This window comes from Mirounga angustirostris, unplaced genomic scaffold (assembly GCF_029215605.1).
Source record: "Mirounga angustirostris isolate CCGP_5_RB_7025 unplaced genomic scaffold, mMirAng1.0.hap1 SCAF_6, whole genome shotgun sequence".
Taxonomy (NCBI): Eukaryota; Metazoa; Chordata; class Mammalia; order Carnivora; family Phocidae; genus Mirounga; species Mirounga angustirostris.
Genome location: NW_026991714.1, coordinates 75,066,104 through 75,083,409, shown reverse-complemented (window position 1 = coordinate 75,083,409; position 17,306 = coordinate 75,066,104). Strand labels below are relative to the sequence as shown.

The 17,306-nt window shown below is 41.8% G+C and overlaps 1 protein-coding gene and 1 pseudogene across 2 annotated transcripts in view; one reads left to right on the top strand and one right to left on the bottom strand.

Annotated features, from left to right (window-relative positions):
• PRKG1 (protein kinase cGMP-dependent 1) overlaps positions 1-17,306 on the top strand; it is a 1,261,682-nt gene that overhangs the window by 277,157 nt on the left and 967,219 nt on the right. The window lies entirely within an intron of this gene.
• On the bottom strand, positions 5,508-5,667 carry LOC123847155 (U4 spliceosomal RNA; annotated as a pseudogene).

Below are 17,306 nucleotides of genomic sequence, written 5' to 3'. Positions count from 1 at the left end.
CCCTCCCTCCTCCCCTCTAAAACCCTGTTTGTTTCTCAGATATATTTCTAAGGTGGTGCTTTGGATTCTAAGAAAGTGTTAGACTCATTTTTTTTTCAATTTTTATTTGCAACGCAATTCAGCTTTGGTTAGTGAAAAAGAACAAAAGAGGACATGTGAGTGCTTATTACAAAGGTCACAAGTAGCAACATATTTATTGTAAATTGTGATCTTTAACAAATTATAGTATTCACTCACTCACTTGCTCATCAGTAACTACTAAGCATCTGCCGGGTGTGAGGTACTGTTGCAAGGCTTCCGTAGACCAGTGAACATGACCCCAACCCCTACAATTGTGAAGCATACGTTCTAGCCACCAGATATATTTATCATCTTTGTGTGCCAGGTGAGAAATCTACAATCATGGACTCTAAAATGTCATATTGTGCTCAGGTGGATTTGAAAGAGTAATGCTTTCTTTGAACATATTCATATTTGTTCAATTCTTTATTATTATTATTATTATGTTATGTTAATCACCATACAGTACATCATTAGTTTTTGATGTAGTGTTCCGTGATTCATTGTTTGCGTATAACACCCAGTGCTCCATGCAGAACGTGCCCTCCTTAATACCCATCACCAGGCTAACCCATCCCCCCACCCCCGCCCCTCTAGAACCCTCAGTTTGTTTTTCAGAGTCCATAGTCTCTCATGGTTCGTCTCCCCCTCCGATTTCCCCCTCTTCATTCTTCCCCTCCTGCTATCTTCTTCTTCTTCTTTTTTTTAAATATTCTTTTTTTTTTAAAGATTTTTATTTATTTATTGAGAGAGATAGTGATAGAGAGAGAGCATGAGAGGGGGAGAGTCAGAGGGAGAGGCAGACTCCCCGCTGAGCAGGGAGCCTGATGTGGGACTCGATCCCGGGACTCCAGGATCATGACCTGAGCCGAAGGCAGTCGCTTAACCAACTGAGCCACCCAGGTGCCCCTCTTCTTCTTTTTTTTTAAACATATAATGTATTATTTGTTTCAGGGGTACAGATTTGTGATTCAACAGTCTTGCACAATTCACAGCGCTCACCATAGCACATACCCTCCCCAATGTCTATCACCCAGCCACTCCATCCCTCCCACCCCCACCACTCCAGCAACCCTCAGTTTGTTTCCTGAGATTAAGAATTCCTCATATCAGTGAAGTCATATGATACATGTCTTTCTCTGATTGACTTATTTAGCTCAGCATAATATCCTCCAGTTCCATCCACGTTGTTGCAAATGGCAAGATTTCATTCCTTTTGATGGCTGCATAATATTCCATTGTGTGTGTGTGTGTGTATACACACACACACACATCTTCTTTACCCATCATCTGTTGATGGACATCTTGGCTCTTTCCACAGTTTGGCTATTGTGGACATTGCTGCTATAAACTTCGGGGTGCACGTACCCCTTCGGATCCCTACATTTGTATCTTTGGAGTAAATACCCAGTAGTGTAATTGCTGGATCGTATGGTAGCTCTATTTTCAACTTTTTGAGGAACCTCCATACTGTTTTCCAGAGTGGCTGCACCAGCTTGCATTTCCATCAATTCTTAAATGTCTGGGGTGCTGTGTTTTTCAGAGAAACCCACGGAGACCCTGCAAGTTTTACTGGCATCCCTGAGACCCACAGACAGGAAGTGGCAAAGATGAGGCTTGTCCCCTCCTCTCTCATTACCCCAGGGTTTCGCTGGTGTCCCTTCCCTCCTCTGCCCTGCACGAAATTTTGGAGGAAGGCCATGTGCAGCCTTGGGAGCATGCAGACATTTAGACCTGTCTTGATGGTAGCAAGAGAGAAAAAAAAATGAGTATGTGATGAGCAACAGTGGGACAACCTGAATTCAAGGCTAATGTTTAGCAGCGAAGCCACACAGTCAAGCGTCCGTCAATAGCATTTGAAAGACCTAGGGGTCTTTCAGATGAATTTGTGCCTGAGAGTAGAATTGCATCGTTGACCTGGGACTCCATCTGACCAGTGGACAAGACCAAGGGGGCCTCCGCGTGATAGAGCAACCTGTCACGGAAAGGCAGAGGCCTTTCATGGAGACTGGTGAATGCCCGAAGTGGTCTCGGACTTTGATGAATGACTTGTTCGCTGTTTTCTCTCGGAGTGTGGAGTGTCTGCCTGCTTAGGATGGGAAGCAAGGCGGTTTGTGGGAATCGTACAAGGTAGTCCGGACATACCTTCCCTTCTCCCTGGAAGCATGTGCGTTTTCCAGTTTAGAAAAGCACTTTGCCTCTCCCTTCTTGACCAGTGAGTGTGCAAAGCTCCGTCCATGATGACATGGAATTGGGAAGGTGAATTGTGCAAGTGTGGGAAGCATCTCTGGGGGGCAGGCCATTCACCTGCTTCATCCTTGGAGTGGTTGTCAGAAGGGGAAGAGGAAATGGGAGAATTAGCACAGATTGACTGCTAAGCTCTGTGTCCCTCTCCTGCCCAGTCCTCTGACTGCTTTGTGGAGAGGAATTGTCAGCATGCCCTGTTCAGAGAGGAGACCACAGAGGTGCTAGCGAGGAGGTACTTAGATCTCTTAGCTCAGGGCGGTGCTGGCTTCTTAAAACATTACAGATTGCCTCCTTCCATCTTTATACATGGATTTGATTTTTCCTGAATGCTTGTTATAGCAGTGTGTCTTCTTTCATCCTGTTATGATTTTTTGACAGCTTTACTGAGGTGTGCTTGATACACAAAACCCCGCACGAGTCAAAGGCATACAACTTAAAGAGTTTGGGCATCTGCGCATAGTCCCCAAACCGTCTGCGTAGTCGAGATAATAGACATGTGTGTTACTACCTCCAGTTTCCTTGTGCGCTTGTGTCTGTGATAAGAACATTTTAGGGAAGATAAGAACGTGAGAGCTACACCATTTCTAAGTGCACCGTGTAGTATTGTCTACTGTGGGCATGATCTTGGACGGCAGATCTCTAGAACTTCTTTACCTCACGTAACCGAAGCTTTACACCAATCGAACAACAACTCCAATGTCTCTCTCTCTCTTTTTTTAAGATTTTATTTATTTCAGACAAAGAAGAGAGAAAGCGCTCCAGCAGGGGGGCAGTGGGGAGAGGGACAAGCAGACTCCATGCTGAGCACTGAGCCCAGTATGGGGCTTGATCCCAGGACCCCGAGATTATGACTTGAACCAAAATCAAGAGTTGGACCCTTAACTGACTAAGCCACCCAGGTGCCCCACAACTCCAGTGTGTCTTAAGTGAGGGAAAGCATTTTTGACTGCTTTATGGATATCCATGAACCTATCTCTTCTGCCTTTTGCAATGTATTTCCCACAGTGTCAAACGCATGGCAGACGACAAGTCAACATTTGTTTTATAGAATTAGTTATAGCAGTTGGGGGAGTGGGGACAGCTTTGCATTGCCTGCTTTTCATGCTTCAATATAGAGTTATGTTCCATTTCTCTCTAAGGCAAATGAGACACCTCTTTCATTATTTGGCAGACATGTCTGCACATTGCTTCTTCATCCTGGTATAATCGAGCCTTGGCAGGAAGTGTAGATTGCTTTGTCTCTACCAGGTGTTGATCCTCTTAAAAGCATTTTAGCAGCTATGAACTTTTTATGGGTATGGCTTGACCTACAAGAGGGAATACCACTTGGAAAGATGTGTGTGATTCATTTCCATTTGGATGGACCAGCTCATTGCATCTGCCAAGCACCCGGCTGGTGGGCAGCATTCCTTTATATTTGTGTGCTTTAAATCTAAAATTTTTAATCCAGGTGATTAAGGATCCTTATATTAGGGGTGATTTATGAGTAATTAAGTAGGGTCCAACTTCTATGAAGAAATCTGTAGGAACACAAAAGGAATGAAAATACTACTATTTTCTTATATGTAAGCTAAAAGGTTTTTTCCCCCCATAAAGTTCTTAGGAACCCAGTTTTTGGCAGTAGATAACATATTAATTAATACCCTCCAGAAAATGTGCACATATAATTCTGTTAAGAATCCACCACTGGCTCTTAAATAACTGGAATGATTATTCAGGATGTGTTTGTTTGGTTCACAAATGAAAACGCTTCTCCCAGATCTTGAGCTAATCAATTACCAGAAGCTGGAAGTTCTCTCTAGTCCTTCTAGGTATTGGTGAGGAACATGAGAAATTGATGTAATCACAGTTCACTGCTACTACTCATAGATGAAGACTCAGGCAAATAATTGAAATATTACATATATACGTTGATAGCTTAATTTGTGTGTGTGTGTGTGTGTGTGTGTGTGTATACACACAGGGGAATGTGTGTTTTCTCTTTTGAGGAAAATCCCGGTATGTCAGATCGGGCTGTCATATTGGTACCTGGAACCCATGGACAACAGAAACAGGAAGGAGGGCTCTCTGTGTGGCATTTGTCGTCTCGGAGACTAAGAACTGTGTCTTCAGATGATGATACTTTTGGTGTACTGAATAAGTTTGATTGATTTTAGCAATGTTTTTATTCTAACTATACACTGACACATAGAGAAATGTCTACCAGATACACAATGCTGTCTTTTAAACACATGTATAAAAATTATACTTCTTTAGGGGCGCCTGGGTGGCTCAGTCAGTTAAGTGTCTGCCTTCGGCTCAGGTCATGATCCCGGGGTCCTGGGACTGAGTCCCGTGTCAGGCTCTCTGCTCAGTGGGGAACCTGCTTCTCTTCCCCCCCTGCTTGTACTCTCTCTCAAATAAATAAATAAAAATCTTTTAAAAATCATGCTTCTTTAGGAGTTCCTGGGTGGCTCAGTCGGTTAAGCATCTGCCTTCGGCTCAGGTCATGATCCCAGGGTCCTGGGATTGAGCCCCGTGTTGGGCTCTCTGCTCAGTGGGGAGCCTGCTGCTCTCTCCCCCCTGCTTGTGCTCTATTTCTCTGAGACAAATAAATAAATAAAAATCTTTAAAATAAATATGCTTCTTTAAATGATGTGTAAAAAGTCCTATTACAGGACTAGAAAAAGTATTTTGTAAACGATATTAAATTGCCTAGAAACAAATCAACTTTATCTATATATTTGAATGCAGGCACTTTTCAGTGATTACAGTGATGATAAAGCAAAAGAGAAATCATGACAAAATTCATAAAGTTCTTTCCTTTCCATAAAATGATGGCAGTTTAGTTTCCTACCCTTTCAACTCCTGACGTGGCTGTGTGTCCTGCTCACTTCCACATTGCTCAACAGCTGGGAATTTTGAAACAGACCTGAGTTTAAATCTATCTGACCTCCTTTTTTTTTTTTTTTTAATATTTTATTTATTTATTTGACAGAGACAGAGACAGCGAGAGCAGGAACACAAGCAGGGGGAGTGGGAGAGGGAGAAGCAGGCTTCCTGCCGAGCGGGGAGCCCGATGTGGGACTCGATCCCAGGACCCTGGGATCATGACCTGAGCCGAAGGCAGTCGCTTAACCAACTGAGCCACCCAGGCGCCCATCTATCTGACCTCTTATTAGCTACTTTATAGTGAACATTTATGAATTGCAGGTTCTTTATCTTTTAAATGGGATTTAAAAAGGCGCTGTCATTTTCTCTTGAAGGCTCAAGAGGAAGCATATTGAAGGTCCTGGGGTAGTATCTAGAATAGTTTTCAATTAGCAATAATCGCGCCTCGGATAAACCTTGTTGGCTACGATACTGCCGCTGTGCAAAGCTGGTAGTATCTAGAATAAAGGAGAAGCTCAAAGCTGGAAGCTGTTACTGGGTGGGTTGGAAGCAGCAGAAAGCAGAGGATGATGACTTTGATGACGTGAAAGAGGATCTGGCAAGAGGTGAGCGATGCGTGATTATCAAGTCAACCCACCGGTGAGACCCATTCATGGCTAAATCACTGGCAAGGACTTTGGCTGCCCCTCTATACCAGTTTGGTGGATTTCACTTTCAAAATATGGTTGCTTTTAGGTTTCTCATCCATCAGAGAATTAGAGATGTCAACATTAATGTGGGAAAGCAGAAGAATGATAGGTATCACGAACGTATTCTCTTTTAGGTTCATGGAAGGAACGGCACTGTATTGCTGATGGGGAAAAAGACCAAACACGCCAATCATATCTGAAATTAATTTACCTTTCCAGACCACCATTTTCTGGAAAGAAAGAACTATTTCGCTAAATGCTCCCAGTGGTTAAGGGACCCTAGATCAGGAGCAGTTTCATTTCTTGTGAATCTCGTATGCTGATGAGGTTCAAGTGAAGCCGTTTTACAAGGTTTGCTTTATTAGATTATCAAATTTCCCTTCCCTGGGCTTAATTTGGGATGGGAAATAGAACTCATCTTTTTTTTTTTCCCCCTTTAGACCTCTATTTCTACCACAGGGTGTCCAGTGTGATTTTGAGATCAAAGAGTTTTATTTAACCTCTGCATCGGATCTTACATATTTCATTCATCCCCAAGCCAGTTATGTACAAATTCTACTTCCTGAACTGATCAGTGAGTCTCAGAGAAGTCCAGATTATTCAGAGAAGAGAACTTTCTTTCTTTCTTTTTTTTTTTTTAAAGATTTATTTATTTATTTTAGAGAGACAGATTGTAGCAGCAGTGGGGAGGGGCACAGGGAGAGGTAGAGAATCTCTAGCAGACTCCCCACTAAGCACAGAGCCGGACAGGGACTTGATCCCAGGGCCCTGAGATCATGACCCGATCTGAAACCAAAAGTCAGACGCTATATTGTACGTCGTATTCACTTTGGAGCATTCAAAACCATTGCTTCCACTCCTTATCCTCAGAGAGCTGTGGAGGTGGCCCAGGACATAGACATCCCCATTAAGGGGGCAAACTTTAGAGCTTTGCATACCTTTAATCTTTGTAAATGCAAAATGTGTTTTGTCAAGGGGACTTAAGATTTCATACTATTATGCATCGAAACATTTGAGGCTGTTTTCCTTCTCAAAAGGACTCTATGGTATCAACGGTTACATACTGTTTCTGGGTTGCAAATCAAACAGCTCGGCAGAAAAGTTCTGGCATGTTTTTGAAAAGGGCAGCACAAACTGATTATTATGAATTAATCTAATAGTTCGTACTCATGAACCTGCAATGTTTCAACCCATAGGCAGTTATAAATAGGAGCTAGGTAAGATCAAAACTGCGCATTATGTGTACCACATTCAATAACTGAGTATTTGAGTTTACAGAGACCATTCAAAGACATTCTGTGGTTGAAGCACTGACTAATTCCTCCAAGTGCTTCTCTTGACTTAGGGTAAGTTACTTTTATAAGTATACTAACATAATTTTCCTTGGAAAGTTTACCTGTTTTTGTTTTTAGTACACCTATAATATATTCTAATGTGTATGTCTCAGTTATAATGGTATCCAGTATGTATATTTTTGCAAGGTATTGTGCCAAAAAGTTGATTTTTGCATAAATGATTAGTAATAAGGGGGGGGTGCTCATTGAGCTGCAGACTAAGAACTCTCAGTCTGGTCCACACCTTCATAGGGAGTACAGATCTATTCAACTTCTCCAACAGGCAGTTCAGGAAGAGGAAATGAACCAATCTAAGGAATTGATTTGGTAATCATAGATTCCTAAAACAATAACAACACCATACATAGCAGTGGAAAGCTATGTAATGCAAAATTCATTAATGCAGTGCCTTCCCCTAGGGGTTTTGGATTTACAGTTAATCGAGCTAAAGTACCTGACTGGCCCTAGGAGAAAGTAGCTTGTATTCTCAATGATTTTAGTTATTTTATAAAGAAAATAACTGATTCATTATTTATTTCTTTAGACTGAAAGTATCATTAAAGATGTGACATGGATGAATAGCTGGAGTTCTCACTGAAACCTGATATTTATTACCTGAGGGATGGGAAACACTCAAACTATAGACTGATGGCACATTCTTCAGCTCAGATTAATAATATAGCAGATATTTGGATTCTGTTCCTTTGATGGACTGAGAGAAAAGTAATTCAGGATAGAATTCCCCAAATAACACTGATGGGGTTAGTGGAAGTTAGAGTAATTTCAGTTTCCACAACCACACATAAGTGACGAATTTAAAATAAGAACATGATAAAGTAGTTTTTTTTCAATAACGTAGTAACCTTCCACCATGTCTAAGTGGTTTGTGTTCAATTAAATCGATATTGAGTGCCAAGGATAAGCAATGGTGATAATTCATATAACCATGTAGATTTTTAAAATAGAAATAATTAGTGGAATTCAATATTTTTTTTTGACTGGGAAAGAGTTAAAAATTACCTAATTCATGCACTTCCCTTGGAAAGTAAATATTTTACTTCCTAGGTTTAAGTGATTGAGTTCATGGCTCGTCCTTTTATATCAAGAGAGAAACCACATTGAAAAACACAAACTTATAGTAGAACACAAGGACATGTGTAGTCTCAGGATCTCTCAGATGCTTTCAGCTGTAAGTAACAGAAAACCTCAGTCTCAAATTGTGCCAAATTGGCTAACACAAGGACATTTATTATGTCACACAGGGATTTCTCAGGTAGGCTGTACCCCGAGTGTGGTATGACAGTGTCCCTGAAGTTCTCTGATTTGAATTTGGTCTCCACAAAGTGTTGGTTTCCTGCTCAGCTTGACAGCGAGATGGCGGCTGTGCCCCAAGACCCGGATGTTCAGAGGAGGCTGTGAGACCATTTTTTAGGTTTCTTTCCCAGGTGCTTCTTAGCAAAGGCACTCTCATTTTTTTGGTTGGGCCACATGCCAGGCTTGTGGAATTATCATGATTGCTGTAGAGGGGTCCCAACCATCTTTGGAGCTGGGAATTCGAATCCACTTCCCCAGAGTCATGTGGTGTAAGCTGGTCAACTAAATAAAACTGGGGGTTCTTCTGAAAGGAAGAAAGGGAGAATTGGATGTTGTGTAGGTAGTCATCAGTCATTTTGCAGGCAAGGAATTAGTGGCCCAGAGAAGACTTAGACTGTGCAAAGTTACAAACTTAGAGCCATTTTGTCCAGTATTATTGTCCACATTATTTATAAAGTTTTCCCAGTGCCCCCTTCCCCCCCCAAAAAAACTCAGCCATTCTGTCATATTTGCACTTGCAAAAGTAGAGAAACTTTATCTGAGTTTCTGAGGGTGAATGAAAGCTGAAACACCAAGCCACTTCCATTTTATGCTTCCTAAAGAAGGACATGTCTGATCTTCCCATGAGCCCACCACAGACCACGCCTTCTTACAACTTTTCACAGAAGAGTTTTTATTGTATGATTACTTGATTATACATTGTTCTTTTTACTAAATACTAGGAGGGACAGTGTTCTGTTCTTGGTACATAAACTGACAACAAAAGAACGAATGAATAAATCCTGAGATCTTTCAATCCCATAATCATGAAATACATTTAAGCACTGTTGTGTGGTCCCATGTGCATAAACTGTTGTACTTCTAGGTAATGTGTAGACATGGTCCACATCCTGAAAGAGTGAGATCGATGAAACATATAACAGACATGTAAAAATAACAGTATGAGACTATCTGTATCATATGCCAGTGACATCACAGATGGTGAATGCCTCAAAGTTCAAGAGAGTCTAATGAAGAGTGCTATGGTGTTTCAAGACCCCATGGAAGGGGCAGAATCTGGGCTGGGAATTGAAAGAAAGGAGGGACATCAACAAGTGGAAAGGAGGGACTCCAATCCAGGAAGATGAACCAAGAGAGGAGAAAGCTTAGATTTATTTTAGGAGCACAGGATAGATCTGTTTGGTGAAGGTGTTTTGTCACTGGGAATTAGAAAGAGGTGCCGTCAAGGAACCGGGAAGCGAGGGGGACCGTGGCGATCCTTCAGTCTCAGCTAAGCCATCAAACTACTTGGGAAGCTTTCAGAGTAGGATTTTGATGCAAAGGAACCAAAATGTACAAAGATTAATTTGTAGGATGTGTACCTGTGTGGGATGGAACATGAGGGAGAAAAAGTAGTGAACAGGTAAAGTTGCCCAAGTGTAAATAAAGGTACAGAAAAATAAGAAGCAAGAAATGGGTATGAAGGGATAGATGAGGCAAATTTTGAGGAAGTAAGATGGGATGAAATAGCTGGATCCAGGGGCTAAGTTGGCCCCAAGCAAAGCTCCTCAGTGCTGAGCCTTGAAAACTGATGGGATCATTGAATGAAATAAGGGAGTCCAGAGGAGAGTTCTTTTTTTCAGAGAAGAGGGTGGTCTGGGTCTGCAGCCAGTCGGGCACTTAGGGATGCCCATCAGGCAGCCAGAGATGTGCAAATCAACTTCAAAATTAGCACAGCTGGTGCTATAGACTAGAGAGAAGGTGACTTACAGGTAAAAGCCAAAATCACAGGAGAGGCAGAGATTAGCCACACTTAGCAGAATGCCTAGCACAGATGTATCTCAATGCACATTTGTTGAATTGAAACGAAACTATTAACCAGAGTGCTTTGAGTTGGCAGCGACAGAAACCCATCAGATACTGACTGAAAGGCTGAATTTATGGACTGAATTTCGTGTGACAGAATAATCCAGAGACAGGGCTGGCTTTAGGCATGACTGGATCGATGTGTTTCCATGGTTAGGGATTTTTCTCTCTCTCTTTCAACTCTGCTCTGTTCTGTGTTAGCTCTTTTTCTCAGGTGGGCTCTTAGATTTTATGGCACATTCTACCAGCATAGACCCTCCCGCAGAAAGAGAGCGCCTCTCTTCTACCAAGTCCTGGGTAAGCACCAGAATTCACTCTTCCTGGAAAAGCTGGGAATATTCCATCATCCCTGGATCCACCACGGTGATTTGATGAACCAGGCCCATCCTTAGAATCATGGGTGGTGTGATGTCCATCAAAATACACTTAAACTAAACCTACAGGGGGGTAAGGATGCAGACACATGTAAAGAAAAATCACACTTCCTTTGCCAGAAGAGAAGAGTAAGGATGCTGGGCAGGTAAATAGGACATGGGTCCACCACAGGACTTAGGCCTAAATCCTGTAGTGAAGACTGAAGCCCGGTCCTCGAGTACGCACATGTCCAGGACAGGAGGAAGGTGGGCAGAGAAGGAGGAATGGATGAATCCGCAGGGGAGGCTGAGCAATGAACTTGAAGCGCAGGTGGGAGCTCATCATGTGCGCTTCCTGATGCACGGCTTCGGTTACAGGGCTTCTAGGGACACGGCTCCAGATGGCATATTCCATTGGCTGACACATCCGTGCAGGCTCTTCTCGGTAATTTAGAAATACGGCAAGACATTCCCAAGTCCAGAGGCTGTAGTGAAAATGCTACTGCTAACATTCTTACATCTTTTGTTACCAGATTTAACGCATGTGACTCAGACATTTTAAGATGAAAGAACAGCCCACATAAATGATTTACAGTCTGGCTTTTGTGGTTCAGGGTTTTTACTGAGGTTTTCAAAAGAAAGAAGGTAGAGGACAGATGTCAGTCCCTAATGACTTCAAGCTTCAGTTTCTCTCTTGTCCTTTCTATCTGTTAGGGCCCCTCCAGTCGCCGTGTCACTTCATTCGGGCAGCAAGCTGCCCTTGCTCAATTGTCCCTTCGGCCTCCACCTTCTGAAGTGCATTTTGCCTCCTCCCTCGGGCAGGTGTAAGGCCTGCCATTGCTGAGTCAGCAAGGGGTGGGGACAACGCTCCTGCTTGGTGACCAGTGTGGCCACCGTCAGAGACGCTCTGTCCTCTCATTAGAATTCTCAGATCCTTCCTGGCACGTAGTAAATGCTCAGCAAATGCACATTATCATGATTACTGTTATTATTAGGAATATTATAAAAAAGCTCTGTCCAGTTGGCAAATGCCACCAATTGGCATATTACTCTGTATAGGAACTCTCCCCTTTTGTGATTTTTACTTCTGTCTGTGAAACGTATCTCACACCCCAAGAGAGGGTTCTTCCCTTCGGTGTAAGCCAGGTCACTATTTCTTGAACCGAACCTTACATTTCACACCTATTTGCTTTTGGACTCCTCTTTCTTGCTTCTGCTTTTAGTGATTTCCATGTTCCTTGGGTTGATTACACATTTCATCATTTTTAGGGCCCTAGTTCCTGCCCCCCTGGCTTATATGTTTGGCTTATTTTTTATACACACCCACATAGCGAGACAGCATGAAAACTGAAAAACCTACAATAGAATATATGTCTGGTTGTTAGTGTGTCTCTACATACACACATGCATGCACGCACACACACACGCGTGCATCTGTGCCACCACGAGCTCTTACGGAAAGCCGTAATGACATGGATGCTGCGTGCACGTCGCTTGTTACCAGGAATAGCCATGTAGCAGATAGAGCTCAAGGATGTGGTTTTTTTCTTGAAGCACGAACTGTGATTGTCATCATTTACTGTGTCCTTACCATGTGCTGAGGACCGCGCTAAGTGATTTGCATACATTATCTTAGCCCGTGTCACCACGACGGTAACCCTGTGGGGGGGGATTTGTCTCTATTTTATAGATGTGGGAGCTGGGGAGCTGAGCCAGGACCCACATGTAGGCGAGTCTGCCTCCAGCGCCTCTGAACAGGCTGCACCTGTCAATCCAGGGCAGCTCCGTGGGAAACAGCTTTATGCTTCTTTATACTCAAAACACTGCAGGAGCCAAATCAAATCAAACCAAACCAAAGCCAATAGCATGGGGACTATAGTTAATAACACTGTATTGCAGATTTGAAAGTTGCAAAGAGAGTCAGTCTTTAGAGTGCTCATCATGAGAAAAGAAACTATGTAACTACGTGTGGAGATGGGTGTTGACCAGACTGATTTGCTGTGATCGTGTCTCAATGCATACAGTTATCAAATCATTATACGGTACACCTGAGACTGACGTAATGTTGTATGTCAATTCTCCGTCAATAAAAAGAAAAAATAGGGGTGCCTGGGTGGCTGAGTCAGTCAAATATCTCTGACTCTTAATCGCAGCTCAGGTCTTGAAGTCAGGGTGGTGAGTTCAAGCCCTGTATTGGGCTCCATGCTGGGTGTAGAGCCTACTTAAAAAAACAAAAAACAGAACCCAGAAATGAATGAACGAATGAACGAATGAATGAATAAAAGGTACTCCATGGAATAAAAAGCATTTATTGCATTGCTATCCTGATTTGGAATCGTGATGCTTGGATAATAGGAAATTAATAAACATTTATATGAAGGACTCTGCTGTTCCAAATTACCATTTTCTCCTTGTCAAAAATGAATCAGTCTGTGTTTTTTACTCTCCTGGATGTTTTTTTTTTTTTTTTTTCATTCTGTACCACAATCTTTTAGATTCTTTTTGTTCTTTTGAGTTATTCTGATACTTTCTGCTAGTCTCTCTGGGAATATGTGTTCTTTGGGATTTATATGTGAATGTGGTAGGTTTCCACAATAGGGTTAATGAGTGGGAAATGCACGAACTTTGAAAGCATGCCCTGCAGAAATGCTTGTGCTAACATGCAGATTGCCCCAATTTTCTGCTGCAATGTCCTTCTCTGCAGGGAGTTGTTACTTTCCAGGGTTGTACCGTAAGAAATCAATTCTGTTCATGGAGATTATTGAGATTAAGAGCAAATACCAACTGCAAAATCAATGTGATATGACTATACTTTTCTGTACAACTACTCACAGTTTTTGATCACCAGTGAAATCCTATGAATTTTTTAAAGAAGGTTTAGGTGAGCCTTAGCCATCAGAAAACTAATTCGGTTTCTTTTGTAAGGGAGAATATTTAGAAAGTAAATTCCAGCAACTTCTGTAGTGTATAAGATGAGAACACTTTGTGTCTGCTTCATATTCGATAAGAACTATGGTGTTCTTTCTTGAAAACTCTGCAGTTTACAAAATATGTCAGAACTCAAACCGGCATATATAAGCGAGATATGGCAAATGTTCCTCAGCAAATTTTCAAGGGATTGGAATATTTCCCAACTCTTTTTGAAGAGAAGAAGTAAAGTATTTTTCTTTTGGACTCCCGGAGGAGGATATTATTAAATACAAATGCAGAGTATTTTGAAATTGCTGAGTGGGCCACTATTTCGATATGCTGCCTGTCTTATCCAAAACTTTGGTATTGTTGTTTTTAATGGATCATCAGCTATCACAGAGAAAGATTAAATTTTTTTTTAAGTTTTAGTAAATTGAAACTTGATGATTTTGGCTTGCAGTACTGCTGGATTCTGAGTATTCCTGGAACCTGAAATCATTATGTGCACTTTTCCAGATTAATTCTGTTTGGGGTATTGCAAAATAATTGCAGGGAAAAAACGCAGTCCTATCCTTTCATCATATTTTATTTTCTGAAAATGGACTCAAGAGTTGATATTTAAGATAATGAATCGACTCTCAGCAGTTACCATTATAAACAATGTAACTGTTGAAACAAAGCCAGCCTTTACATAACCAAGAAGAATTCCTCCGCACATGTCTCTTGCCACTCCAGCCCCAGCTTATCTCATTCGTGCTGGGTGAAGAGCAGGCTTTGTTTCCTTTGTTTTTGGTCCAGTGAGAAAATATTTCCAGAATAGTTCCTTGATAGCATGGATTGAGTACCCTAACACCGAGTTTCTTTGAATTCTCACCATCCTGTAAAGCCCGGGTTGAAAAAATTAAATGTCGATTGGGCTTGGCAGAGGAAGTCCATGAGTGAAGGTGGGGTTGTTGCAAAACCCATCCCCAGTTTAAAGGGATCGGCCACTACCCAGCACCCAGAACATGTTGGCCTATGGAAATTCAAAGCCCAGTGTCGTCAGAGCATTCTGTTTTTTGGAAAGAAAACAGAAATTTCTTTGTTGTTATTATTTACGAGGAATATCCTGATTTCTATATGCTCTAGACTAATTGGATCTAAAAAATAATGTGTGTGGGAAAAAGATCTGAGAGCCACATGTGACCTGAAGGCCACCTATTTGCAACTTCTCGACTAAAGCATGACACCCGTTTGACATCTTTATTGAATAGTATTTACTGAGATGCTGGGTATGTTCTCTGGCACGTCTCCTGATATTTGTAATTAGTCTGATGCCCTACTGGTTCTCTGCTCCTGAATCTTAGCATTTCCCTTAACAATGTCCATTTTATCCCTGATTTGCAGGTGGGAAATCGGATTGGATTAGAAAGAGAGAGTTTGGCACAGTATAAGGCCCACATTTGGGTCCTCAATCTGGTTACTAATCTAGCGTTCATGTCAGAGATCCTATCTTCTTCCTGAGACAGTCTTTTTCTTATATCCCACTTTTAGTCATTTGTTTTCTGCCTAGTTTACTGTTCCTAAAACCCTGCCCGGAAAGCACATCTTTACAGGATTGGGCATTACAATGAAGCTTGTTTAGGGCTTAATGTGCAACCCTTGGTGTCCAGGCCTATCACTTGAGGTCTTCCGTTATCAGAGGGACTTCACTAATGCCAGACTTAATCTTCATTGCGTCATTCTACAATTTCAGTTGCTTTTCAAGACCTCCCTATTTCATTGTGGTAACCCTGATACCAGTAACTTACCTGTCTAGGTCTTTCCTGGGATCTGGGTTGTGGATGCCTGGCTGGATTTGCTCTCTTTAATTATAGCTCTTTCTGCCCCAGTGCTAGATCTGCTAGTTGGGTGTGGTATCTGAGACCCTGCTCTACTTAACCCTTCATGTCTGGCTATTACATCAGGTAAAAACCTTTGGAGAGCCGTGCTTTTGCAACTGATATATCATGAAAAAAAATAATAAACTAGGGAGGAAGAAAATCTTGCTGTGTGTATGTACTCATGCAGTTCAAGTACACTTCCTCTTTCTTATCCAAAAGCTACTAGGTATTTGTCTTCTATGAAAAAAAAAAGATTGGGGCACCTGGGTGTCTCAGTCGGTGAAGCATCTACCTTCGGTTCAGGTCATGATTTCAGGGTCCTGGGATCGAGTCCTGTATTGGGCTCCCTGCTCAGCGGGGCGTCTGTTTCTCCCTCTGCCCTCTGCCTGCTGCTCCCCCTGCTTATGCTCTCTCTCTCTCTCTCTCTGTCAAATACATAAATAAAATCTTTAAAAAAGAAAAAAAAAGATTGATAGTTATTTCATTAGTATAGCCAACTGATACAAGAATTGATTTTTTGACTTCCCTTTGATTCGTGAAAATATAAATGCCGGTACTGGAAGGATATGGTACCAACCTATTAAAATCCTCTTGTAGATGTAAAAGAAAGGATGTCGGGTTTACTGGAATGATGACGGTATTTCCTGTTAAAATCCCCTTGTAGAGTGTCATGTGTCTTTGGGATTATGTTCACAGAATATGGTAACCCCTGATGTATTATTATTTGTATCAGTGAGCTTGCACAACAGGCTTCAAGGGCTGAGCACTGATAACGGAAATTTCCTTTGAGAATCAGTTTCTAAATTCCAAATTCCAGAAAGTTCAAACTTGTATTCATGTAACCTCCATCGTACTTGTCACATTGATTCATTTTGTTTTTTGAGAAAAGAAGAATATTATCAGTAACCTATGCTGCCCTTCTTCTGTCTCTCCTCTACCTGTCCGTGTGAGTTTGGGAAAGCTGAACAACAAAGTGCCAAGTAGCTTTGAACCTGGTGGGTCTTAAGAGCATAAGTAAATCCTCCATTAAAGATACTTGGAAGGTTGGATCCAGTAAGTCGATTGAGTATGCTCCAGGCATTTAAAGTGCAGTGAGATAGAAAACAAATGGCTAATTTGCAACGATGTGGTTGGAACTGGAGGGTGTTATGCTGAGTGAAATAAGTCAATCAGAGAAAGACATGTATCATATGACCTCATTGATACGAGGAATTCTTAATTTCAGGAAACAAACTGAGGGTTCCTGGAGTGGTGGGGGGTGGGAGGGATGGGGTGGCTGGGTGATAGACATTGGGGAGGGTATGTGCTATGGTGAGCGCTGTGAATTGTGCAAAACTGTTGAATCACAGACCTGTACCTCTGAAACAAATAATACATTATATGTTAAAAAAAAAAAAAGATAGTAGGAAGGGAAAAATGAAGGGGGGAAAATCAGAGGGGGAGACGAACCATGAGAGAAAATGGACTCTGAGAAACAAACTGAGGGTTCTAGAGGGGAGGGAGGTGGGGGGATGGGTTAGCCTGGTGATGGGTATTAAAGAGGGCACGTACTGAATGGGGCACTGGGTGTTATATGCAAACAATGAATCATGGAACACTACATCAAAAACTAATGATGTAATGTATGGTGATTAACATAACATAATAAAATAAAAAAATAAAAAAAAGAAAGCAAATGGCGAGAAAATGTTGGTTATAGGTTGAGTCTTTTCTAGCTCCATTTATTAAGTATCATGTCCTGAGTCAACCTATTTTGGAAGGTAGAGAAGCTCCCATTTTCAACGTGTTCCAGTCTCAAAGAGGAGATGTGAATAAATGTTT